The 13,686-nt window shown below is 34.8% G+C and overlaps 1 long non-coding RNA gene across 1 annotated transcript in view; it reads right to left on the bottom strand.

The window, feature by feature from the left end:
- Positions 1–13,686, bottom strand: part of LOC109499878 — a 64,571-nt gene that overhangs the window by 35,893 nt on the left and 14,992 nt on the right. The window contains exon 2 of the long non-coding RNA XR_006598248.1: positions 8,208–8,286. This is a non-coding gene — a long non-coding RNA (uncharacterized LOC109499878). The remainder of the gene's footprint in view (positions 1–8,207; positions 8,287–13,686) is intronic.

Below are 13,686 nucleotides of genomic sequence, written 5' to 3'. Positions count from 1 at the left end.
GATTACATTATACTTCTGTTAGCACTTTTTAAGCTCTCCAACTTGAGGAGATTCTAGGTCTTCTCTTCTGTTCTCCTCACCCTCAAGACCTGCCAAATTTATGCTCAAGTTTATTTAGCTCTTAAATGTCCTCAAAGCAAAAGTGGCTCTGTTTCTTTAGTACCATGGTTTCATGACTTCCCTTATACTTCGGCTTAGTATTTTCTTAACTTATTAGTTCTTTGATGCTTTTAATAAGTACAAATATTTTAGCCAGAATTTTCAGTTGGTTCTATTTTTTTAGAAAAGTTTTTCTCATTTATTTAGCCTCTGTGTATCAGAGATGAAAGGGTGGCAGAGAACAGCAAGATGCTCACTGTGTTAATTTCCAAGTGCTGCAGTAACAAAGTGCCACAAACTGGGTGGTATATAACAAACAGAAATTTATTGCCTCATGGTTCTGGAGGTAGGAGGCCTGAAATCAAAGTGTCAGCAGGGCTGTGCTTTCTCTGAAGGTGCCAGAGAAGGATCTGAACCAGGCCTGTCCTGGCTTCTAGTTGCCTCAGGTGTTTCTTGGCTGGTAGATGGTTGTCTTCTCCCTGTGTTTCTTCATGTAACGTTCTCCTTTGTCTGTGTCTGCCTCTGTGTTCAATTTTGCCCTTTCTGTGTAGACACACCAAATTGGGTTAAGGCCCATCATCATGATCTTATTTGAAATTGATATCTCTGTAAAGACCTTGTTTCCAAATAAGGTCATGTTCTAAGGTACCAGGAATTAGAGCACTAACATATCCTTTTTTGGGAGACGTGGTACAAACCATAGTGCTCACTAACTTCATGTCCTCTTTATGGGCACCCTAAAGGCTAGATTTCCTGATCCCTCTTGCAGTTAGGTCAGGCCATCTGCCTGGTTCTGGCCAAATGAATGTGGGTGGAAGTGATATATACCATTACTAAGTCTAGTCATAAAGCATCTGATGGGGTACCTTCACTTATGATCTTTGCTCATTGGCTGACTAAATGTAGAGGACACAAGGAGGCCCTGGAAGATGTTAGCAACATAAGATGGAGAAGCCAGATCCCAAATTATCAAGGAAGGCCAGTTGGCAAAACCCATCTGGCCTGTGATGTGAGTGAAAAATGTACCTGTTGACTGAAGGAGTAATCAACGGTATGTCCATTAATTGCTCATAGCAGCTTAGCTGTGCTATGTACAACCATAGCTTCTGTTGTGCCTCTTGCTTCTACTCACTTCTCTTTGATCTCAGGGCCAAAATATCCCATTTGAAAAACGCTCCTTTCCCCCGACACCCTGCTTTGTCAAGTTATTGCATAGCAGGTTTTTATAGCAAATAAATCACTTCAGTGAAAAATTATCCTCTATTTTCCTAACAGTTAATATTGTCAAAATAGTTTCACAATAAAGATAGTTCCATTTACTTTATATAAAGCATAAAAGCAGCATTATGGTGTGATGGTGCTGATGATTATTCACTAATGGACACTATCAAATATAAATTAGATTTAGTCTTAAAAGATCAATTTAGAAGATATTATACTTTACCAAATTTATTGTAAACATTCTGTCTTGGAAATGTGACAACTATAACTTCCCTAAGTTTTAGACAAAATAAGGAGTACAAACACACGCACACACACATACATGCACACACACCCTTCTTTACATATTTCTGGATTCTGTCCTAATATAAAATATATTAACTTCAATATTTGCATTTGTACAATGTACTAAGTCAATTCTAGGTCACAGAAGAAATATGTTCATTGAGTCTGGTGCCAAATAGTGAGTAAAATGAATGGAGAACAAGAACAAAGGGGGGGAAAACCCAAAAATGAACGGCATCAGAAAATAAATGATAGCTTGATATTCTTGAGAATCTATTTTTGTAAAAATATTTCCATATAGATCACATTTACCCTCATGTAATACAACCCAAAGCCAGTTGCCATCTTTTAAACTTGTGATTTTACTTTTAAAAATCATTTTGCTTCATCATTTCTATCTTTAAGGAGGGAATGATTTCTACTGGGTGTGGTAATGAATTACTATCCCTTTTTGGATAGCTAGTCATCTCGTTACTCAAATACATAAAATATTATCAGATAAGGTAATTTTCCTGTTGTGGAGGGTATATATTCTTATTTTAGGATATAAAGTTCTATTATATCATAATAAAAAAAGTTCAACAAGTAAAACTTCCACTGTGAGAAAGAATTTACATGGGTGTTTTAAACATTGAATATGGCATTAAAGATTGGAGGAGAATTTATCTTCCAAGAAGAGTAGTGGAAACATATTTCTTTGTAATATTTAAAAACCAGGCAAGGCAGAACATTACAAAATCAGTGTTAGAAGATAATCTGGTACACTCAGGGATATGGAACGTAAAACCTAAGCTACGTATTTCAGCCTTCACCAGGTTTTACTGCTTATTATGCTTGTAGAAAAAAAGATGAGGATGAACTATATCTCTTATTAAAATATTTCTGAGTATGAAAGTTTGCCTCTTACAATGGAGCTAGGGTATCTAGAACCGCTTTCTTATTGTATGGGAATACATTTCTGATAATCATCAATGACATATGCTTATACAACACATTTGCTGGAATAGCTACATCACTTTAGACTATCACTTATAAATACATATTCAGTAGGAAATCCTGCTGGTGAACCATCCTAGTTTAAACCCACAATAAACTGCTATGCCCCAGTACTTACGTTTCTTTGAGTCAAATTAAGACAGCTCATTCTGTAAACTGATCAGGAGGTCAATCAAGTAGTAATGCCAAGATTTTCTATTGCTTGAGAGACTTTAAGTGGCCAGGGCAGAATTTGTAGTTAAGCAGCTGCTCAGGTCTTGCTGGTTTCAGTTTTAGAATGAAATCTGTACATTAATTTGTTGGTAAATTGAGATAGATATTAAACAGTGATATCAAAAGAGGTTGTTTGGATGCAACATTTTGGGATGTGGGGTAAAAATGATTATTTGTAGCATTATAGTTGTAGTCTTGAATTACTGGTTTTTACCAGAAGGTACAAACTCTGTCATCAGACAGGTTCCAGAAGTAGGAAATTACTGTTTGTGGTCCACACTGCCAAGTACTGCAGTGATAGCTGATCCAGCCAAACACAGTGGTTGTAGCCACAGAATGGAATATAAAATAGGGGCATAAAACTCAGTGTATCTGATAGAATTTCAAAAGTAGATGAAGAACTGCCCACTTTAATAAAGTTCTAAAACATTAAAAAAGTTGGAATTATAATAGATTTCATAGTTTTAAAATCAGTACTCAAGGGGGACAAAGGTTTATTCTATAAAGCTTTTAGCTTATGGAAACTGAAGTAATCTTTTCTGCAGTGTTTGGGATGTCACTAGAACTAATTAAGGTAAATAAAGAACACTGTCGCTAGGTATGCCTGAAAGCTTGAAAATCGATAAACAGTTGCCTAAGAGTTTGAGAAGCTCCGCTGCCAGTCCAACCTTATTGAACTCCATCTGTAAAAATATTAAATTCAGAGATCTCACTATCTTCAACATTTTGGATCCTTCATGTTATTTTTTCTTCTCAACCTGCCGTTGGTTCTTATGGCCACAATCTACCACCTTTCTCTGAGTTTAACAGCTCCTTCCTGGCTCTACCTTTTCCCTCTACCCCTTATGCTTCCACCATCCTCACCTAACCAGTTAATTCCCTACCACAATCGAAGGCAGCCACTATCTGTTTCTAATGTGGGTTCAAACATTGCCTTGTGTTGGTGTGGAGCATTGCTTACCTATGCAGATTGATGCTATGCGGCAGTTACGATTTTCATTGTAGACTGTGCCCTCAATACCTCACAGCATTGCCTCTACTTGCCCTTAGTGGTCTCTTTCTATTCTTTACTGAGGCAGTGTGGCAGAGTCAAAGAGCATGGACATGAACATTGGTGGTAGACCTCAATTCGTATCCCAACTTCTATACTTATTAATTGGGCGATCTTGAGCAAATTCCTAACCTCTTTGATCTTCAGTTGCCATGAATGTAAATGGGAATAATAATTCTTGTAAAGTTTCCTGTAAGCATTTAAGATAATGTAGAGAAGATGATTTAGTGAACAGAGGTTGATGGCTAATGGTCAGAATTGTTCTTAAGCTTTCTGGTCTGGTATCCCTAAGAGTTTACTACGTTTCTCAGACTTTTTACCCTTTTCCCAAATGCCTAATCATTAACAGATGATGTTTGTCTTATACTTCATAGGGAAAATACAAGCTATCAAGTAAGTATTTAATCAGCTTCTCTCCCCTCCACTTTTTTTTTTCTCCACTTCACTTCTATACATACCTTTGATGTCACCCATCAGTTCCTTCTTTTCTATTTTATAAGAATCTGTGTTTCAGGTTCTTTCCAAAGGCCTCAGAAACAGTAGGGCACAGTGGTTAAGAGAACAGTCTTTGATTCCCAGCTTCCTGGGCTCTTGTTTTCCCTCCCTCACTTGGGCCAGTTCAGTATTTAAGTTTTTCCATCTCTAAGATGGATACAATGAAGATACATAGCTCATAAAGTTCTGAAGTCGATTGCAATAATTAAAACATTAACAACATGAAGGGCAGTGCCTGGTACATAGTATGAAAATTACTATTACTATCACTTCCTGACTCATCAGGGTCACAGTTCAGAAATTGTTCCTTTTGTCCTAAGACTTTGGTCACTTTTCCTCCACTGGTCCTCCTTCTTAGATTTCTGAAGCACTCATAACCCAGGAGAACATTCCTTCAACCTGCTCTGTTATACTTTTACCATCTTTTCTTTCACTGCCAAATGTTATGAAATCATAGACTCATTCAGTTCCATGATTCTACTTCTCCAACTATTCTTTATTTTTCAGTCTGATACAACCTAACCTCTATTCCCACTGTTATACAAGTGCTTTCATTCAGGTCCACCCTGACCTCCTGATTTGCAACATTTCCAGACATTATCCTATGTAGTCCTTCTATGGTATTTGACACTGTTAACCATTGTAGAACTACTTTGATGTTCTTTTTTGGTGTCTATGACATTACTCTTTCTTGTTCACTTCATTTGTACATTACTCTTCAGTACTTTCTGAGTCTTCCAGTTTACACCCATAGGTCAGGATAATCTCCAGCATTTGATTATATGAATTTCTCTTACATCCTTTGCTACCAAAATATATCTTCAAGTACATACTGCATATGTCTCCATTTCTATATCCTAACTGGACTTGCTTTAAGTTAGGCCATATAAATTTTCAACAATCTTCATTCTGAGTTCTTTACAGTTGTCATCTAATTATTGGCCTTTCAACCTCTACTCCCTTAAATCTATCCTCCCCTCTATTTCTAGATATTTTTTCATTCTACAACCTCAATCTAATTATCTCTCTCTCCTTTGTGAATACAAGATTCCATCATATATTACAAGGTAAAACTCAAATGTCCTATATTAATTGGGTTCTGTATTAATTATTTGACAAACTTTTACTCGTACCCTAAGAGTCAGCACCAATTTTGTATCTTCTAACATTTATTTAATTCTCTACGTAATTAGACAGTACTTATTTGCTTTCATAGAAATGTTTATTCTTATAGTCTTTTAAAGACAATGTAATTTATTCATTTACATGTCTGTCTTTTGCCTAAATGATACACCATCTTTATAGGATCCCTGGAATCTAACATCTCTAGAATATAACATAAACCTAAGTATATTTTCTGAATAACTAGCTTTCCATAAAAGTAGGTAGTACTTTTGGAATGTGGGGGATTTCATGTGGGATACCAAAGATATCTAAAGAATAGAATAGAATATATGTATATATAATATATATATAATATATATATAATATGTATAGAATATCTATATTATATATAAAAGTGTGTGTGTGTGTGTGTGTGTATACACAGACATGTGGTATAGGTATAAATATATCTTATTTAGACTTTCTTCCATATTAAATAAGTGATATTATGTAACCTAAAAATATTCTGAGATTTCTTTTTCCATTTTGTATGGTCTCATAAGTCAGTCCTCAAAACATAAAACCAAAATATATGTAAATTACTCATGTGTGTACCAAAAACTTTAGGAAATGGCCTGATTTATAAGATTCAGTGAATTTACTGTCTTCTTGGTTACTGTCTCGTGTAAACATACTGTGTGCATTTAGTTTCATCCGTTGTGTAGGTAGCATTGATTCTAGTATCTGATTTACTATTGAAAAGTTTTATTTCTATAATATCTAATGCAAGCATATCCATTATTTTTAAAAGACCTAGTAGTAGTATATACACAATAAAATTTTAATTAAATGATAAAATCTTAAGCTTTGCATATAAAATATTAATATTGAATCAAGATGTTTTAACAGTAGGAATACTATTGAATTATCACCAAAGAAACTGTAAGTTTCTTAAAATATAATGAAAAAAGTAATTTCACACAGTTGGTAAGATACAAACGAAGATAAAATCAATCCATGACTCCTGGCAAATTCTGAACTCTGAATTCAGAACTCTGTTAATGCACTCTTGAATTATGAGCCAAAAGCATGTAAAACATTTCTGATATAGGCAAGGAGGGATAGATTTCAGAAATTTAAGACATTATTTTTCCATTATTAAGATTCTCCTCTGATTATTTTCATCTATTACAATGTTGCCTAAGTAGATATATACTTATGCATTAAATATTACATTCCATTTTGAGTTAAAACTGCATGCCCATTGAAAGCTCTCCCTCAGTGACTGAAATATACATTTCTGAGTTACTATCTCAGTAGGGATATTGAAGTTTCCACTAACATGGAATATGAGGACTTTAAAATATGAGGACTTTAAAAAACTTTTGATGCTGCTATCAGAGGATTACCCTATCCATGTAAAAAAGTAATAATATATTATTTGGTTGTATATTATAAAATTTCTGAGAATCAGAAAGAGATAATATTGCTGTAATGTCCACCTGATCATATTTGAGTTACAAACTTTATTTGAAATGGAGACCTACATTAGCCAATATTAGTAAAGTTACTGCACCAATATTGGTGCAACAAGAGATGAAATGCCACTTTCTATTCCGCAAAGGTGCTAAATACAAAGCTCCTTTGACCTCTACTTAACAGTTTATATGACTGGTGGCATTACTTATGAATGAATTGTCTTTCTAGTCATCAAAATTAACCATAAATGTTATATACTTTAGGATGAAAGGTTACAATAGTATTTTTTAAAAAAAATCTCTGTCAAAATAATGAAACCATCCAATAATCTGAACCAAAAAATCTTAGAAAAAGCTTGTTTGGAGATGAGCTGTGGGAGTTCAATATTCTGAGACACAAATGGAAGGGGGAAAGGCATAAATTTGATTGCATTTAAGAATCTTTTCATATAGAAAGTAGACACTGCTCTTCTTAATATGGAAACAAGTCAAGTGTTCATGCAGCAATGGAAAGAGCTTAGGAGTTAGATCTCCATTCATATTCTGTTCTGTTGTTGAGAGCTGATGCAGAGCATGAATTCTTGTTCTTAGAACATCAGCTGGCAAATAATATATTCCATAAAAATAATAATTATTAATAAAAATTCAAGCACATTGTTATACCTCCAACTTATTTTACATTACAATTTAAGAAGTAAGTAAAAACAGTTAATAACTGAAATGCATTTGCGTTTCTTCTAGGCTTTTACTACACCAATAATTTCATGGAAGTTATCTAATCACAATATGCAACAACAGTAAAATGTTTATTAGAATCATACATATATGTGTTAAGAAAAGGAAACACCACAGATAAGGTGTGTCGCTCTAGAGTAAAACTGAGGAGATAATTGAGGGTAACTAGTAGAGTCAAAAAAAAAAAAAAAGAAAGAAAGAAAAAAACAAAACTCCAAACAAAGCAGGGCATGGGCCATTTGCCAAAATGGATTCAAGATCCAACTTTTTCATAAAATAATTTTGTGAACTTGAATTGCTTGGTATGTCAGTGTTCCACTTATCCTATACTTTAATAACAGGAGTAGATTAGAAGAAAGGGCCTCAAAATTTTTGTGGAAAAGAGTTATTTTTTTATTTTCCTATAGCTTGAGTTGGTTATATTTTTTGTGGATATTGGGAGGTAAGGAGACAGAAATCTATGGAAAATAGAAATCTATGGATCTAAGAAAAGAGCCAATACTAGGTTTTGTCAAGTACAATCTATTTACCTTGGAGATGGTGGTAGGTGGGTGGAGATATCCTGTGGATAAGAATGGTGGAAGAAATTTCTTCTGTAAGAGCAATAGCCTAGGGCCATAATACAAAATAAAGAACAGCTTTAAAATAAAGCTCAATGTAAGATGAGCTCACCAAAATAATTAGCATCTAAATTTATTATTTTAAAATGCCTTTGTTCGGGGCGCCTGGGTGGTGCAGTCGGTTAAGCGTCCGACTTCAGCCAGGTCACGATCTCGCGGTCTGTGAGTTCGAGCCCCGCGTCAGGCTCTGGGCTGATGGCTCAGAGCCTGGAGCCTGTTTCCGATTCTGTGTCTCCCTCTCTCTCTGCCCCTCCCCCGTTCATGCTCTGTCTCTCTCTGTCCCAAAAATAAATAAACGTTGAAAAAAAAAATTTAAAATGCCTTTGTTCAATGTTATAAAATTATATTTTAAAATTGAATATGGGGGCGCCTGGGTGGCTCAGTCGGTTAATCGTCCGACTTCAGCTCAGGTCACGATCTCGCGGTCCATGAGTTCGAGCCCCGCATCCGGCTCTGGGCAGATGGCTCAGAGCCTGGAGCCTGCTTCCGATTCTGTGTCTCCCTCTCTCTCTGCCCCTCCCCCATTCATGCTCTGTCTCTCTCTGTTTCAAAAATAAATAAACGTTAAAAAAAATTAAAAGAATAAAATAAAATTGAATATGGAACTCTTTATGGAAAATATATTTAAAAACTTTTATTTATAAAATTACATTTTATAATTAAAAACTGGTGGGGAAAATATATTATAATTTTATTAATGACCAAGTATCAAATGACACTATTTAGTGAAAAATTATTTTTGAAATTTATATTTAGTGAACTGTTTAGTGAAAAACAATTAACTAAGTGGTCAAATAAAGCAATTACAATTTATTGTATACATTTGGACAATATTATTCTTTATTGATGGTGAGTATGAATCATCACAAAAGTTTTGTTTTATTTTGCTTAAATTTTATTATTTCCTTTCAGGTTTATAAAAATAATTTTCTTGAGTATAGTTGACATACAATGTTACATGGTTACAGGTGCCTAACATAGTGATCTAACAACTCTATCCATTATGCTATGCTCACCACAAGTGTAACTACCATCTGTCACCATAAAATGCTGTTACAATACTATTGGCTATATTCCCTATGCTGTACCTATTATTCCTGTGGTTTATTTATTCCATAACTGAAAGTCTGTGTCTCCCACTTGTTTTCATCCATTTTGCCCATCCCCACACTCCCAGTCCTCTAGCACCCATCAGTTTGTTTTCTGTTTGTTTCTGTTTATAGGTCTGATTCTGCTTTTTGTTTGTTTATGCATCTGTTTTTGAAGATTCCAATAAAAGTACAATCATGGTATTTATCCTCTGTCTGACTTATTTCACTTAGTGTAGGCAATCCTCTCTAAGTTCATCCATGTTTTCACAAATAGCAAGATCTCATCCTTTTTTATAAAAATGATTTTCAATGATAAGTATCATTATATCCTTTTTATAATGAGGAAACTGGGGTTCAGAGAAATTACTTCTCCAAGATAAATTGCTTATTTAGTAAGAGGCAGAACAAGGATTCATATGTAGATCTCCCTGACTCTGAAACCTGTGCTTTTTAACTACCATAGACTCTACTCCTTCCTTATATAATTATGTTACAAATATTTATTGAGCAACTGTTATCTTTGAAACAGCTCCCTGGGTACTGGGTTTATGGGCATGAATGAAACCCATAAAAGCCCTGCCCTCTTGGAATTTGCCAGGTGGGGATTGGGAGACAGAAATGAAGCTACGTAAGTAAATTATACAGTGTTTTAAGTTATCATGATGCCGAAGAGGAATAAACCAAGGGAAGAGGTAAGAAGGTATACAGAAGGATGATTGCAGTTTTAAGTAGGATGCTCAGGGAAGAACATGCCGAGAAAGTAATATATGAGTCAAAACCTGAAGGAGCTGAAAGAAATTTGCCATGGTTGTACTTAGAAGATGAAGATTCCAGGAAAGAAAATAGCAATTGTGAAGGTCCTGAAGTGGGAGAATGCCTAACAAATTCAAGGCAAAGAGGCCATTGTGACTAGAGCAGAGTAAATAAGTGGGATTGTAGAAGATAAGATCACAAAAGCACATGGAGCCAGCCTGCATAGGACCTTGTAGCCGTTAGAATTACTTAGACTTTTCTCTGGTTAGGATAAGGGCTACTGAAGGATTTGATCCACTTACATGTTTTTAGTGTTGAGCAGAAACTGAAGGGGAGAAAAGGTGGAAGCAGAGTACTAAGGAGGCTATTGACAATAATTCAGGGGGCCTTAAAATAGTGATTAATGGAGGGAATACTAGAAAGTGGTTAGTTTCTAGATATATTTGGAAGATAAAGCTAATGATATGTGCTGTGGATTAAATGTGAGTTGGGAGAGAAAACTGTATAAAGGGTTTTTCTCTGAGCACCTGCAGATGAAAATGAGGAACTTAGTTTTGGACATGGTAAATTGAAATATCTATTAAACATCCATGTGGAGATATAATATGTAAGCCGGCTTGGGGTTTAGGGGAGAAGGTCAGGCTATAATTGGAGACATTAGTTATAGCAGAGATTGGATGAAAGGGAGTTAGTGGGAGCATAAAAGATATGCATGGATTGAGCCTTTGGGTATTTCAACATTTAAAGGTTGTTGGAAAGATGAAGAGGAAACATCAGAGGAGAATGAAAAGTATGGCCAGTAAAGAAGGACCATAACTGGGACTGCAGTAGCTAGGTGAAGAAAATGTTTACAGACTGAGGGAATGACCAGTTGTGTCACAAGCTGCTGAGGGATCAAGTAACATAAGAACTGAAAAGCAGCCATTGGGTTTACCAACATGAAGGTCATTGGTGACCTCCACAAGCACAGTTCCAGTGGTGTGGTGGGAGATAATCTTGTGAGAGGTTTTAAGAGAGAATTTGCACGAACAGTCTTTTGAGGCATTTTCCTCTAAAGGGAAGGAGATGTTTGGACTATTTACTAGAGTAGAGGAAACGAGAAATGAGACAATTAGAGGTTGTTTTTCTTGGGTGGGAGAATAACATTTTACCTGTTGATGGAACATTTCAGAGGAGGTAGAAAACTTGTGTAGGAAAGAGAAGTGAGAATTGTGGAAACAATGTTCTTGTATTGGAGAAAGGAGATGAGATCAGAATGTAAGTGGGGAGGCTGGCCTTTGCGAAGAGTTCACACATTTTAACCAGAGGGAAGACAGAGCAGGTGGGAATAGATCCAAGTAAAAAGGGATGTAGGGGTGAAGGCTTGTGAATGTTATCTTCTGCAATTCTCAGTCATTGACTTCTGGTGAGATGTTGGTATACAAGGTTACACTGAAATATACAATATCCAAATTAGGTAGCTAAATCTCAGGTTTCTTGAATTGAAATTTACTTAATTTAAAATTAAATGCTAGAATGTGATATAAATTGAGGATAAAACCTTTGAAAATTGTGAAGATTCATACCGTGGTTGTTAAATAGCTGCTTTTTCATTGCTGTCATAACAATTTATGCTTATTCATGGAAAGGGCTATTGTTCTCTTTTCTTCAGAAACAAGGAGATGGTAATTGTCAGTATCAACCCTACCGTTGAAGATCTAGGACAGCAATAAATATAACATTCCTTAAGTGAGGGTTAAAATCATCATAGGGTGAATGAGTATTTTTTATTTTATGACAAATTAAGTGACTTTTCCAGTGACACAAGTCTGTGGGAGAAAGAATAAAATGCATATTTGTGCATTAAAATTCTGGATTCCAACCATCTGATAACATTTCTTGTCAAACTATTCTAACAGCGCTTATTGCTTCTGAGAATATTTTTTAAAAATCTTAACAAAAATAAAGTAAGCTTTCCCTTTTCTCTATCCTTTGTGCCAAAAAGAAAAACGGGCTGTATTTTACCTTTCTGTTAACAGGTACCAAAATAACTTATAATGTGGGATTTATCCAAGAGGAATATTCCCAAAGTTTCCTAAAAAAAAAAAAAAGTAACTTAAAAATAGTGTGTATTTAAGCTGCATTTAGAATGTTCTGCAAGCTTAAAAGGATGTTTGGAGTTAAGTTTTAAAAACAGTGGGGTTTAGTGTAATAGGTTTGGCGACAAAATCAGGGTGGTTCATACAACTGATGAATTAATGCAGACCCAGCTGACTAACACATACCATGTGTTTGCTTTGGCAGAGAAGTTGGAAAAATAATTTGGAGAAAAAAACACATTATTCGACAGATTTCACTTTTGTTGTTGTTTTGTGGGATTAAAAAAATTCTAATCAAACTTGCAAAGGTAGAGTTAACAAAGATCTTCCCATTGATTGGAATGATATTTGGAAGTTTCATAAGAAAATCAAAATGGAAGAGGATAATTTCACTTATTTCATATGTTTCTTTTAATTACTCGCTGCTTAGAAATAGATTTATGACTAGTCATTTATCAATTGATACCATGTTTATGAATTTACTCTGTCTAAAAACAATACTATAAAATGCCCCTTATCAACATTTCTAATACAATCATTGCATATAGAATCTTCTATTTAAACTTTGATAGCCAAGAACAGCATTCTCTTTTGCAATAATGATTAAATATGCTATTCTAAGACTTTCTTGCTAATTCATAGATTTGCTTTTCTTGTTGTTGTTCAGACACAAGATTAAAGCTTGTTTCTTTTATAAAGTAGATTATTTCATTGTTCCTACAAGATTTGAAAAGAATTTGTTGGCCTTTATTAAAGTCTTGGAATTCCCACTGTTTACTAAAATTCAGACATATTAATGATGTGATGGACCCATGGCTGGAATGAGCACTGATTCCATTTTATGGGGTTGAAAATTGCTTCATAGTCTATTTTTACCATTGTAAGAGGTATGTTGAATGTACTCCTAAATTGGTTTCAGGAATGAGATACACTATTTTCCACTATGGAGTAGCTTGATTTTATGTGCTGTGTTGCTAAACCATGAAATTCAGGAGATAATGGGATATTTTCCTTAGTGAAGTCTGAAAAATTCTTAAAGCTGGAGGCAATTCAGTACAGCATATATAAATATGCAACGCTATTACATAGGAAAGCCCTGCAGACTGATGAAATAGGAAATTGATTTTCAAAAGTAACCATAAAATTATTTGAAAATAATTCAAATCTACTTTTTTGGTGTCCTTAGACTAGTTATAACTACTGTAAGGCTCAGTCGGATTTGTATCTTAAATGGGGATAACCAATAAATATTTAATTTCTGAGTTGCTATAAATATAAAATAAATTATGTACTATGTATTGCACTTGGTATATGGGATAATTCCTTTTCTCCCACTATACTATAACCTTAAGAGTAAGATTTTGACCCATTTTGAGTTTATTTTTGTGTATGGTGAAAGAAAGTAGTCCAGTTTCTTTCTTTTGCATGTAGCTGGTCAGTTTTCCCATTGCCATTCCCATTGTTGAA

This window comes from Felis catus, chromosome B2, assembly GCF_018350175.1.
Source record: "Felis catus isolate Fca126 chromosome B2, F.catus_Fca126_mat1.0, whole genome shotgun sequence".
Taxonomy (NCBI): Eukaryota; Metazoa; Chordata; class Mammalia; order Carnivora; family Felidae; genus Felis; species Felis catus.
Note: the sequence above shows the minus strand (reverse complement) of the source record. Positions and strands in the feature narration are given on the sequence as shown.